Source organism: Onychomys torridus, chromosome 4 (assembly GCF_903995425.1).
Source record: "Onychomys torridus chromosome 4, mOncTor1.1, whole genome shotgun sequence".
Taxonomy (NCBI): domain Eukaryota; kingdom Metazoa; phylum Chordata; class Mammalia; order Rodentia; family Cricetidae; genus Onychomys; species Onychomys torridus.
Genome location: NC_050446.1, coordinates 81,819,932 through 81,834,413, shown reverse-complemented (window position 1 = coordinate 81,834,413; position 14,482 = coordinate 81,819,932). Strand labels below are relative to the sequence as shown.

General features: G+C 42.9%; 2 long non-coding RNA genes across 2 annotated transcripts; both read right to left on the bottom strand.

Moving 5' to 3' along the window:
- Nucleotides 1–3,573: 3,573 nt before the first annotated feature.
- LOC118582986 lies at nt 3,574–10,460 on the bottom strand. Its single transcript, XR_004944812.1, has 3 exons — nt 10,438–10,460; nt 4,595–4,776; nt 3,574–4,426 (listed from the first exon to the last, which is right to left on the bottom strand). It is a non-coding gene; the product is annotated as an uncharacterized LOC118582986 (long non-coding RNA).
- On the bottom strand, nt 10,459–14,262 carry LOC118582985. The gene is made up of 3 exons (XR_004944811.1): nt 14,135–14,262; nt 13,628–13,751; nt 10,459–10,757 (listed from the first exon to the last, which is right to left on the bottom strand). It is a non-coding gene; the product is annotated as an uncharacterized LOC118582985 (long non-coding RNA).
- Between the last annotated feature and the right edge of the window lie 220 nt (nt 14,263–14,482).

Below are 14,482 nucleotides of genomic sequence, written 5' to 3'. Positions count from 1 at the left end.
CTAATACTTTACAGAAGCAAAATCATACAGTATGAAATCTTGTACCCATAGTTCCTTTTATGTAGACTAATGCTTTGGGGGTTCACATATGTTATTGTATGTCAGTAATTTCATCCTTTCTTCCTGAGTGGTACCCCACTATGTGGGCATACTATTATGGATTCATTCACCACTCAATGGATAATGATTCTTTCCTTATCTTATTGATTAAGAAGGAAGCTTTACAAACTATTATATGGATATCAGCTTAAATTTGTGTACTCGAGAGGTGGATTCTGAGTCAAGCTTTCTCGGAAGGAATCTTCTAAGACTATTGCCACTTGTACATGTCCTTTAACAAAGTGTTTCTCCAATTCATTTGCTCAGTTTGTATGAATTGCATTGTATCTTATTATTATTCAGTTACATGAGTTCTTGATAAAGTGTAGACATGAGTATTTACCAGATATATCTCTGTATTTTATTATAGCATGTCTTTCTTTTCCTTTAGTGTCTTTTGAAGAATGTAAGTTTTGTTTTTGTTTCTCTTTTGCCTTTTCAGTGAGATAACTATTTATTTATGACACAGAGCACAATGGAAAACACAAGAAATAAGAGCTTGGACACCTAGTGTCATGTAACATGCTCTACTGCTTAGAGTACTGAAGACAGTGACAGTATTGGAAACTCAATTTGGTTTTTCTTTCATTCTTTAAAAAGCTCATGGATGTATTCAATCTATCTTGGTCATATCCACCACCCATCCCTCGCTCCAACAACTCCTAGATCTCCTCCAACACACCTGCTTCCCAAATTCATGCTTTTTTTATTTTTATTTTTATTTTTATTTTTATTTTTATTTTTATTTTTATAACCCCAAGACCAGTTTATGCTTCCACTATACAATGATTTCAGTGGAATCATTCACTGGGCATGGCAACCTACCAATGCCCGCCCCTCCCAAAGACAAGAGACCCTTCCTCTATAGTCATCAGCTGCCAGTAGCACCTCAGCTAGGCATGGGGCAATGGGATCCCTTCCCCCACTTGCTGTAATTTTCTCCTGTGTTAGCCTTCTGTAGCTCTTGTGCAGGCAACCACAGCTGCTGGCAGCTTACCTGTGCAACAGACACAGCATGTTCAGAAGCCAGCACCTCACAGCACGCCTCCCCATCTTCCAGGTCTTACATTCTTTATGCCCCTTTTCTGTGGCATTCCCTGAGCCTTGGGGGTGAGGTGTTGATACAAACGCTCCATCCACAGCAGCCCAGTACTCACAGCAAAGCATTCCCATCACTTTCAACAGTCATGAGTCTCGGCAGTAGCCACTACCCTTACAATAGGAAGTCTCCCTGACCAGGCTTTTGCTTTTGATGAAGTCCAATGTGCCTTTTTCTTTAAGGTTCACGCTTGTTTTACTTTTGTTTCCTGTTGCTATAAGAAAATGCCTTGCAAAACCTATTTAAGAAGAGAAGGGTCTGGAGAGGGTCTACTCCTTGCTCCTGATGGCTCCTGCTTCCCTTCCATGAAGAGAATGCAACTGCCACAGACCCATCCAGAAAAAGAGCTGATCCTAGACAGGTTACTAGGCAGGCCCAATGAGTCAGGAAAGGGAGTTCAGAGGGGAGAGAGCCCCTAGGATCCTGTATTGATGGGAGCCATTTATCTGCTCTAAGAAAGTTTGTAGCTTTTGCTTCTCTCCCTGCCCCCATCACTCTCCTACTGGTGAGCTTCTGTTCCCTCCATGATCTATCACTTATTTTTACTCTGTCACCTGCCCTCAGATCTGTAACTGGGATTGTCTGGTACCCTAGGGATCTCCACTTTCACTCTTGACAGGTGGTAGCTACCACCTTGGTGTTCCTCCTCACATCTGTTCCTGATACTGCCTAGAGCCCTCGAGATTTCTATTTTAACTCTCCGGTGGCTGTCATTTGGCATCCCTGTAAGTGCTGCAGCTCTGAGGGAAAGGCTACCCTAACGGAAGTGTTACAACTCTGCTCCAGTGGGGGAAAGGTGTCCCTAACGCAAGTGTTACTCTGAAGGGAAAGGTATCTTGGTAACAGGGAGCCAAGAAATACCACAAAGTCACTTGGCACTACAAGCCTCACACAAGAGGCTTATGGGAGGAGAAACCCCAGGAGGGCGGCTGCCTCTGCTTGGACAAGAAGCAGCGGGAACTGAGCTGAAGGCAGAGTTTATATAGAGTTTCTTGGGGTGGGGATGGATTACCAGGGTGGCCTGGGATTGGTGGGATTTTTGTGGCCTGATCTTGAGGTAAGCAAGTGGAAGTTTATGGTCAGACTCTGGGGCAAGTTCAGGGATGGGTGGGACTCGGAAGCCTGATCTTGAGGCAAGCTCGGTGATGAGTGGGATTCTGTTTCTTGGCCCTGGCCTTTGGGGTCAAGTCAAGATCAGAATGTTTTTCTTTTGGCCCTGGTCTTGGGGTCAAGTCGGGGTCACCTAGCCCTTTTACCCGGAAGCCCCCCTCAGACCTGCAACTGTTTCTTTTGGGAACCCTCACGGTCTCCTCTTTTCACCCTCAGGTAGCTTCCTGTTCCAAGGTGCCCTGCCTCAGATCTCTGGCCGTCCTTCTCTCAATGGCTCCTTTCCCCAAATGTCCCTCCCGTTTCTGTCTGAGTGGGTCTTCTTTTTAGGATCTACAAGTTTTTGTTTGTGGCATGGAATGAACTTGGCAGTACTCCTAGACAACCACCCTTCAGTGGGTTCACTGGGCTCACAATTCCATCAAGACAAAGGGAACTTAAGCAGCCAGTCCCATTACATCTGCAGTCAAGAGCAGAGAACAAGTAATGCGTGCATGCTAGTGCTCAGCTCACTTTGTCCATTCATACAATTTAAGGTCCCCTTCCTAGGGAATTGTATCACCCATATTGGGCCAGTCTTCCACATCAATTAAAGAATCAAGACAATACAGCATAGAACTACCAACTGATCTAGACAACACTGATTAGCACTCTTTTGCCATGGGCCAGATGTGGTAGTACACATCTTTAACTCTAACACTCTGGAGACAGGGATGGGTACATCTCTGTGAGTCTGCGACCAAACTGGTCTACATAAGTAAGTTTCTCACTATCGAGGGCTACATAGTGAGACCTTATCACAAAAAAAAAGAAAGAAAGAAAGAAAGAAAGAAAGAGAAAAAAGATTCCTTTGTCAGGAGATTCTAGATTATGTAAGGCTGACAAAACCAAACTAATTATCACAATGCTTTGTGGTTCTATCTAAAAAATAAATGTTTGTCTAGTTCAACACAAAGACCATCTCACAGGTTTGGGGATTTAGCTCAGTGGTAGAGCACTTGCCTAGCAATCGAAAGGCCCTGGGTTCCATCCCCAGCACACACACACACAAAAAAAAAAACCAAAGACCATCTCACATACTTCCTTACATAATTTTTATAGTTTAAATCTTAGGTCACAGTTGACTTTTACAAATGGACATTTAACTGTTTTGATACCATTTTGTCAAGGTCTATAATCCATCTTAATGACCAATTCACCTTCACAAGGCCCCAACTCCTGGAGAAAAAAAAAAAAAAAACGTGAATCCTGTGTTTCAGTATGTGAATCTGGGAAAGGTTTATTCCGTCCATAGCATTTTGGCTCATTAACAATGCTAGAGAGTTATTAAATGACAGCTTCATGATCCAGGCCAGCACTTAACCTTTCAAAGCTTCTCTTTGACCTCTGAAAAATGGGGAAAGGTATGAGACATATTCTTACACAACACAGTATTCAGAAGATACTTGTGAAGGTGATACATGTAAAGTCTGCATGCTCCTGTATCACACAAAAGAATCCTCAGTAAACACACCTACTTTACAAAACCCATCCTTGGCTTGAATTTATCTACTGTTTAATCACCACCATGCATTGCTCATTTATTCACTTCCCAGATTCCCACTGAGTAACCATGTTCTAAGATGGGTGGTGGGAGTTCACCGGTAGAAGTAAATATGGTCCTACTCCAGTGTTCTGTTTAGGCGGAGGAGGAAAATCCGCTAAGCTGCAATTACAATGAAAGCAGCTGAAAGTCACCACCGTAAACTTTGATCTGGTTAGTGGGAGAATAAATTTTCCATGTCCCCTCTGCTTTCTCAGGGTCCAAATGATAAACCCAGAGATATGGAAGAGCCGTTAAGGAAATATCTGAGTGTGTCACTGGCTGCGTAAACGCCCTAGGGATCTGCATTGACTCATGTAAATGGCATCCCCCACTCATCCCTCCACACTCCTTCTTCTCTCTCCATTCACGTTTCAATTGCACAGGCTGGATTTGTCTATGCATGCCATGTTTTTCTTGTCTCGGTGCCTTTTCTCGTGCAGCCCATGAAATGTCCTCTGCGCTCCCTGTGTTTGAAGCTCTTCCCATCAGCTACAATCCTTATGCCTGAGAAGGACAAAAGGCCATTTCAAGCTAGCCTGAGAAAACAGAACAGAAATGCTTATTAAAAGAATATCAGTATGTCTCACAAAATAGGACAGAAAAAATGGCTGTGCTTGTATCCAAGGTAACAATGGAACTCCTCTGGGAACTGGCAGGGGATACATTTTTTTTACAGTTCCCCTCCTCCCTGTGTACATACTCACATTGTTTTTATTGTTGGTTTTCCTCTTCCAAATGGCTCAAAACCAAAGCAGCAGGGCAGACCCGTGCTGGAAATCTTCAGAGGGAGACAGATCTGCCCGGCATATTTCAGGTGCCTAGGTATGGAACAAACGGCTGTAGCCCAGAAGCGCTGGAGGGCTGCTCTCACCATGTTTATAGGCCCCTGGCAGGAAAGACACAAACAAAGTAGAAAGGGCAGGGAGGGCAAAGGAGCACACTGGTACAAGGTATTCCTGCATGTGCTGTCTGCCTCCTCTTCATTCTGTTGGGTGCCTCTGAGGAAAGAGCTTTCACTGCCCATTAATTTGGCTAGCCCAGGTAAAAATGTGTAATACTCTGTTTCTGTGCCTGTCCCTTATGAACTCACTGAGGACCAGTGTCAATCAGACTCAGTGTTTTTCCTCAACTTCTGAAGATACAAAACAAGCAAAAAAATAACATGAGAATGCATTGAAGGGCTGGGAAGAAATGAGTAGATGATTTGTCAAGTAACTGACGGTTGACTGATTAATTTCTCTATGTGTGAGAGAGTGTGTTAGGTATTGCTAGAGTGAAGGTGAGTATATATATGGGTACATTTGCATATGGAGGTCAAATGTCAATACCCAGTATCTGTCTTGATCACTCTCCACCTCAGTTTTTGAAGCAGGGTCTGGTACTGAGCCTGAGGCTCTTGGATTCAGCCAGGCTAGCTGGCCAGTAAGCTCTGGAAACATGCTTCTCTTTGCCACTTTGCCACTGTACATAGCACATGGGTGCTGGGGATGCAGACTCAGCTCCTCATGCTTCTGTGGGAGGCACTTTACCTACAGAGTCGTCCCCACAGCTCCTGCCCTTGAAAATTGTGACAAGAAAAATCTACTCTTTTATACTTTAAATTTTCTTTAGAGTCAGTTAAACAAATGACAATAAATAAGTAGCAGAAAAAAAAAATCAAGAAATCACGTGATTCCAAATCTTATTGCTAGTGTTACACTTTCTTAGAAGCAGTTATTAGAGGTGAGATGATCTACTGAAAAATTTCACCTAATTGTATATGAAATGCATAATATTCAGACTCTTTTAACTACTTTTTAAGAAATGCTAGGGATCCAACTTGGGCCTTATCTATGAAAGGTGCATGCTGTACCACTCAACTACATCCCCAGGCCTCATTTCATTTAATTAGCATGACACTATTGAGAAAAGCATGTGAAAGCATACAAACTCCCACCATGCAAAAGATCATTCAAGCCAGCTGATTTAGCCAGCTATTGACTAGCAAGTTAAATAAAACTTTTATGGTAGAAGCATTCCATGGCTCTCCAAAAGTGCAGGAAAGGATGTTTTCTTCGCCGTTGTCAAGGGCTCTTTCAAAACCTGAGGAGAAAAGTATAGGACAACCAGGAGAAACTTGCAGAAAATGAAAAGCAGAACACTGTTCTCCCTCTGCTGGCTTCCTCATGCTATAGCTCTCCAACATCCTGCAGAGAGGCCCAAAGGAAATTTCTCCTTGGATGTCCAGAAATGCTTCGAATTCTTCAGTCTTTCAACCAAACAAGCCAGAGTGCCCCGCCCACGCCGCTCTATCCTCACTCACTATTCCTGGTAACAACTAACAGAGGAGAGAGAACAAGCAGCCAGCCGCTTGTGGTTCAACTGATTGTCCAAGAAAACCATCCACAGGAATATAAATACATACACGATATGCTATACACACACACTATATATATATATATATATATATATATATATATATAAAACATGCTATGCTTTTCTAAGAGTGTGATCTTATGGTTGAAATGCAATGTGGCAAAGGGGACAGCATTGCTTTTGGAATTAGATGACTTGAGTATAAGCCTTAACGTTGTTCCCTATTAATTACCAGGTGTGCAGCCTTGGCATACCTTGGTTGTCATGTAAGTATCGGTTTGTACTACACTGGTGTTTCCTAGAATGGAGTTTTATCAACCTCAAGATGAAGACTTCACAACAGAATTTCTGGATCCATTTCCGTGTCTAATATTTTATAATTCTGAGTGCTGTTGAACAATAAAATTTTAATGATTTATTGCTGTTGTTCCCTTACAGCATTTGGGCCATTCTCAGACAGAAGCAAAATGGCTGAAGCCATCACTATAATCGGCCACTTCCTCATTTGATGTAATGCCAGACACATTGTGGGTACCCAAATGAATCATAATTGATACAATAATGATTGTGGAGGCCTGAAGAGCCTGGAGATTTTAATTTGAGCCAAATCCATTTGGTTATATGGCTAATATTCTGATCAGCAGATGTGAGGAGATATGTATTTCCTTCCCCATGCCACCCCCACAACACTCTGAAGTCTTCAAATGAGAAAAATCAAATGCTAACATGCAGTTCCAGTTTGTCCTACTGTCTAGCCACAGTTAAAAGCCCCCTTATGTCACAGTGCTTTAAAATCAAGTGACTCTTGCCCACTTTTATTATACTTCTGTAATATTGGGGGGGGGGAGCCCATAGCCTTGGGCATGCTAAGCAAAGTACTCCAACGAACTAACGCTGAAAGGCTGTGATTAGAAAGGAAGGAACGAGGTGCCAGGTAGAGTCAACCTGTTCAAACATCTCTTCCTTTCAGCTTAACGAAACAGCTATGATTGAAAGGTAGCAGGCCACAAGTCAAAGAACATGTGTGAGCTGGCTGTCCAGTGTTTCTAGAACCAACCGTAGGTTCACAGTAGAGGTAATTACCGCTACCAGTCACTGAGAACTTACTGAGGGCCAGATACTAAGCCAAATCATTCATAAAACCCTTTGAAAAGGGGTCACATGTGCATAGATGAAACACACACACACTCATTTATTCCCCACAACAATCTTTTAAGTACTCTCAGTTTTACAGGTAAGTATTTGGAGCTTAAAGAATGACATTAATTTCCTTTGGTTACCCACCTACCTCACAGCCAAGTCAGGAATGGAATCCGGCTATCTCATTCTAGTTTTGTTTTGCGTCATAATTTGGACATTGTAGCAGCTTCCCTTTAGAAAACACTTGCTTTAAGAATAACTACATCTTTTGGTTGTGAGCCTAGCCTTTAACAGATGAGCCATCTCTCCAGCCCAATAAATGAAGACCACATGAGAACAGGAAGAAGCAAAGTGCTAGAGAGGTCCCCAGAAATCCACAATGATACATCCACTGTAGACTACTGGCAATGGTCGAGAGAAAGCCTGATCTGACCTAGTCTGGTGATCAGATGGCCAAATACCCTAATGGTCATGTTGAAACTCTCATTCAATAACTGATGGAAGTGGATGCAGAGATCCTCAGCCAGGCCTCAGGTGGAGCTCCAGGTGTCCAATTGTCGAGAAAGAGGAGGGACTGTAAGAGTGAATTGTTGAATCCAAGATTGGAAAAGCACAGGGACAAATAGCCAAACGAATGGAAACACATGAATTATGAACCAAAAGCTGTGGAGCCCCCAACTGGATCAGCCCTCTGAATAAGTGAGACAACTGAATAGCTTGAACTGTTTGGGAGGCATCCAGGCTGTGGGACCTGGACCTGTCCTTAGTGCATGAGCTGGCTGTTTGGAACCTTGGGCTTACACAGGGACACTTTGCTCAGCCTGGAAGGAGGGGACTGGACCTACCTGGACTGAATCCACCAGGTTGAATTGAATCTCCAGCGGAGTCTTGGCCCTGGAGGACATGGGAATGGAAGGGAGGGGCTGGGGGGAAGGTGCGGGCGGGGGCGAGAGGGCGGAGGACAGGGGAACCCAAGGCTGATATGTAAAATTAAAACACAACTATAATAAAGAAAAAAAAAAAGAATAACTACATTTGGTTCAACAAAATGGCTCAGTGGGTTACACCACTTGCTACTGTGACTGAGTTTCGATTCCTGGTGCATATATGATAGAAGGAGATAACTGACTCCCACAAGTTGTGCTCTGGCCTCCACACATAAATACACACACTGAATAAATATAATAATAGATGAAATTTAATTTTCCAAAGAATACCTATGATAGGGCTAACAAGAAGGCTCAGTGGTTTAAGGAGCTTGCGTGCAATCCTGGTGACCTGAGATCAATCCCTTGAATGCTTGTAAAGCTTTAAAAAAAAAAAAAAAATTCTACAAAGTTGCCCTCTGTTCCCCATATACATGCCATGGTACACATGTTCACATACATCACGCACAGGCTCACATGCACACACACACACACACACACACACACACACACACACACAGAGGCAGGGTACTGAGAGACTTGAGGACTGAGACAAAAAGATTAATAATAAAATAATACAATTTGAAAAATTAAAATAACTATGGTATAAACAAACAATAACTGATAATGTTAGGTTCATCATCAACCCTTGAGTGTTGGTGAACATGTTTCAAAGAACAAATTCATTTTGGAAAGAGTGTGAATAGATTTAACCACTTTGGAAAACTCTGCCAGTATTTGTCCCAGCTGAACGCACACACTGTCTATAACACAACAACCCCACTCCCCACTACACATCTCTGAGCAAAGGATGAATGGATGTAAACTAGAAAGACCCCGTATGAATGGGCTATGGACACACCCTGACAGTCAGGAGGCTGAAGCAGGAGGATTGTGAGCTCGAGGCCAACCTGGCTGGGCTACATAGTGACTTTAAGGTTCATCTGGGCTACACAGCAAAATCCTGTCTGCAAAGAAAATGGCTGAGGACGGGGCGGGGTGGGGGGGTGCAGGTGCGGTAGAATTTCACAGCAGCAGTGCTTATAAGAGCTGCAATAGAATGAACCAAATTTTGTGTCATTAGCGAAATTTTTAGAATATAATTTTAGCAAGAAATATAATTGGCAGTGATAAGAACCTGTCAGCACATATAACATGAATGAATTTCAGAGGTAAGGGTAATCACAAGAAGCCAAATGTGATATAGTTGCAAAGTTTAAAACAACTGCCCAATTAGTCTATGGTAAATGACTTTAGAATGGTGGTTGCCTGGGCAACAAGGGATAATAATTGGGGTGCAGCACTCGGGAGGCAGAGGCAGGTGGATCTCTGTGGGTTTGAGGCCAGCCTGGCCTACAGAACAAGATCCAGGATAGGCTTCAAAGCTACACAGAGAAACCCTGTCTCAAAAAAATTAATTAATTAATTAATTTCATTTCATTAAAAAAATGAAAACCAATTACCTGAGAATTTACCATCTTCATTTGTCCATGGTGCCTGCCAAATGTCATGCCATCTCTCTGTAAGCCACTGCATAGCCCACACCCTCCCTGAGCCTCAATTCCTTTCCACATCCTTAAGTGTCTGTGAACTGCTCTACCAGCTGACACCTTAAACCTTGGCTGTGCTCTGAACACAGGTATGTGCCCCTACAGTGTGATCCTGAAGTTTACCTTCTTACTTTCCATTTTGATTTTGAGAACCCTGATCTTCCCATTCTCACAATCGTAGGCTTTTCCCATCTAGCTATTAGTTTTTGTCTGTAAAGTGTATCTCTTCAGGCATTCTACCCAATCAGCTAATAGAGCTTGGGCTCTGGGAATGGCATAATAAAGTCTAGCACCTCCACTCATGATTCTTACTATCTAGACACTTGTAAGACAAAACTGACCCATGTCCTTCTTATGTATCTACCAATCCCTCTGTGTTGATTTAACCTAGTTGTCTATCTTCACTGGCCCCACATCCTGTGACAAAACTCTTCCTGGGAGAAGCAACACACATATCTACTCAACCCAGATAGGGATCCCAGAGCAGACGAAAGTGTGGGTATCACCAAAGTCCAGTTTGGTGAACCAATGCGTTTATTGGCGTTACTTAAAGAATATAGGTGAGAGGTTACTTACAGGAGCAGAAATGATTCAAAGACAGCTGCATCACCAAAGCCACCCCAGCATGGGTGACAGCTCACAATGCTGGAAAACCTGGAGCATGATGCACAGCCTGCAGGCAGCTCAGCAGGTTGGAGAGTGCTCTTTCCAAATGACTGTGGTCTAAACTTCTTGCAGGCAGCTCTGCTGGTTTCTGCTTCTTAATCTGGTAAGTTTCAGGGACTTCCTGAGGTTGTTTTGAGTTGTTTATCATCCTGATGAAAGAACTGTCCTGCAGAATAGATGTTGCAATCCCAGAGGAAACTTATACACCACCACACAGGGATGCCTATTTACTAGAAGAGAAATTGAAATTTCCACATCTGAGTTTATGTCTTCACACATGCGTAGTCTCTAAATTCAAAGAACCCCTAAATGTTAATCTCACACTATGATAGTTGGCTAGTTCTTTATTTCTCCTAGTCTTCAGCTGAAGTTTTGCATTTCATTGGCTCATAATGCAATCAAAATATTTAGGACTGGGAATGTAGCCCAGTGATATAGCACTTGCCTGTGCAAGGTAGCAGGTTCAATGCCCAATACCTCTAAATATATAAGTTAAATAATAAGTAAGTAAATAAGGTATCAAGCAATGTCTGTTAATACTGCTATGGAAAACATTTTCCTTTAACATCACCAATAAAAGTTACAAATTTTTGTAACATATTGCATTTGCTACTTGTATCTCTAGATATATATTTATAGACACTGCTATTTTGAAAATATTGCATTTATTAGATTTGATATAAACCGTGCTATTTTATGCATCAATATAAGAACAAAGCAATTTTTGAAACAATCTATGAATTTTCCTGATAGTCCCTCATTATACCCTTCTGATACAGGACAAGCAGAATGGCCCTCACATACGCCAACAGAATGAAAAGCAACACGACATGGCAAGGGTTGGGTCATAATAGGCAAAGCAGCTTTTACATGGCTTGATAGAACATCATCCCTGAGAGCCTGTGGCCACTACATAAGGCTTCCCAGAAACTTCCCTGCTGTAAGACTAGCTAATCTAGACAGACAGACCACCGAGAAACACGGGTAGCCATCACGCCAGGCTGTAGCAGTCATTTTGATGGGTAGGAATTCATTAAATGCTTATTTGAAGATCTCCTTTCTCTAGCTGATGAGAACACTGTTTCCAGCCATGTGTACAGGCAGGGACCCACCTGGTCAAACTGTGTTTGTTCATTGTCATTTAACATGGTGTGTAGCCACAGCCTCGTTTTGTTTCAGCTTTCTGTTGCACAGAACAGTAGTACCCAACCAGCCCAAGGTACAAAGGAATACTTCTGCACGTGCCCAGATGTTCTCAGGGCAGCTCCCTCCTTCATGATATGATTTCCGTCTGCCCCCATTACTTCTGTTGTACCCAGAGTTCCCCAAAGACCACCATAAGACCAAATCCGATGCAAAAGCAGAGTCTTTGTATTGTTGCGCGTTAACTCAGAACTCTGTCTGTCTGATGCAACAGCAGAGCAGGAGAGACCCTGAGTAGCAATGGAGCAGGGTGTTTAAAGGAAAGGGGGCTTAGGGTCTACATACTTCATAGGAACAGACTCAGGATTGGTTTATGTGTAAAAGTTACTAATCTTGTTAGTAACTTTTAATTGGCTAGGGTTAGTTGGGGGTTACAGTTATCCATTTTGGGGCAGGTCTGGACAAGTCCCAGGCTTTGTCCTTGAGCTGCCATGGAGGCTGGCTGGCCTAGCATGTACTGACTGTGAGAGCTGACTCAGTGGCCAGGGCTCTCTCCTTGAGCTGCCATGGAGGCTGGCTGACCTAGCACATTCACACTGACCCATGCACATAGCTCTAAGTTGGTGAAGGGTCCCAGATAGTAAACAACTGAACCTTGAGCGATCAGAGTACATGCAGACAGGGAGCTACTGCAAGGACTATGTCTTTTGTTCATGGCCCTCCCAGAAACCGCTTGCTCAAGTCTCAGGGAACTGAAATTGAGATCTGATCTCTGAGAGAAGACTGAGCAGCCTGTCATGATGTCTGCCTGGTCCTTTCATCCCCACCCTGCATTCCCACCTCCTTCACTCAGTGAAGATAGGGGACTCTCTGGGGCTTGGGTTCTCATCTTGCTCTATGCCCTAAGCACTGTCTCTGGATACCAGGCTGAGAGAGCCTGCAGAATTCAGCATTTGTTTCTGTCTCTTAGAGGTCACAATCATGCCCTGTGTGTTTCCCAACAATTATTTCATCTATCTTGCTCAGTTTTCTAGCTAAGCTCTAAGGCCTACATAAGCAAAGTCCAAACATTACTCTAATAATCTAAGTTGAAAAGCTGAACTGGATGGTCTGATTTAAAAATCCATACTTAATGACAAATGCTTAATTCTTAACATGGCTTGGACCTGAAAGTGTTCTGTGTGGTTGTCATCTCTGTGTTGGTTTGTTTCTTCTGTCTTCCATTCCCGTCACTTCCCTGGAAAGGGTCTTGTCACACCCCCTGTGAGCACCTTATCACTACAGTTAAGGTGTTTACTTTGTCCTCAGAGTTCTCACTTTCTTGGTCATTTTCTTTCACTCTTTTTCAGATATACTTCTGCAGCTGTGCTAATATGTGTGGCTACTGAATATCTGAACTGTGTCTAGTGCAAAATGAGAAGTGTTCAAGATATAAAACATTCAATTTCCAGGTCTCAATATTTTAAAAAAGAAAGTGTAGCACATCTCACATACTTTTATGTTAGTTGTATCTCAAAATGTTTCAGAAAGATTGGATTAAATAATATATTTCTCTTTCTTTGAGCTTTTTGTTTGGTTTGGCTTGGTTTGTTTTGGGGGTGTTTTGTTTTTCACATATAGTCTCTTATATTGTAGCATAGGTTATCCTAAAATATACAACAATCTTTCTGCCTCTGCCTCCCAATTCCTGGGATCACAGATGAGACCCCAACATGGCTGTAAACAATAAAGCTCTAAAATTAATTTTTGCCAGCTTCTTTTCACCCTTTTCACATCCCTAGTAGAAAACTTACAACTCTGTATTGATTTTCATTATACTTGTGAGTATAATGAACTGGCCAGTTCTGCCCACAGAGGCCATTGTTTTCAGTGCTCTTTTCCTGGGTTGTGGGATTCTGCTTTCATAGTTTTCCTGATGCCTTACTGCTTGCTCCTTCTCAGACAGCTCTTCTGATACCTGTAGCTATTGTTCTCAAACTTCATTATGCTTCAAAAATGCCCAAGATTGTGTGCAGCACATCACATTCCTGGTCCTCCTGTGTAGACGTTCCGGTCGGGTAAATAGGCTTGGGACAGTGATTCTGATGGAGGAAACAGAATGAAGAACCGGAATTCTGAACTCATTTTCAGCCCCGTTTTTTATTTCACCCTGTGCATTCATTGGCTAGCTCATTGTTCTCTTTACCTACGTTATCTCCAAGCTGTTATTATAGACTGACATTTCCCAATCCTTCTCTCCCTGCTTAGATTCCTCTCATCCCGACTCTTTCTTTCACCTGCACATCCTCACTCGCTCTGTGAAACACAGCTCCTGCAACACCCAAGGCCTTGTCTCCTTCTCCCAGACTCATTCTTCCCTCTGTGTTCCAGCTCTGCAAGCCCACACCCTCCTTTCTTTCCTATTGTCTATGTCGAATCAGCCCCAACAGCCCAATGCTTTTTCCTCATGAACCCTGACACTCACCATGGCTTCCTCAATCCTTCAGTTCAAGGTTTCTCAGCCTTGGAAGACTTGAAATATTGAGCCAGCTTAGCACTTGCAGGGACTGTCCTGTTCATTTTGGGATGCTCAGCAGTTTCCCCTGCCTACTCTCGTAAGGAACAGTTGGCACCCCCTAGTGGATAGAACCCAAAATGCCTCATGATGTTGCGGCTGAGGAACTAGGAGGGAGGGAATGCTCTCTTGCATTATCCCCATGGAGACACAGCCTTATGAGGCATTTCACCAACACAAGAGACTTCCGGGTCAGGCTCCTCCCTTTATTCCACACTCTTTTTTTTTTTTTTTTTTTTAAGTTTTACAGTTTTCATC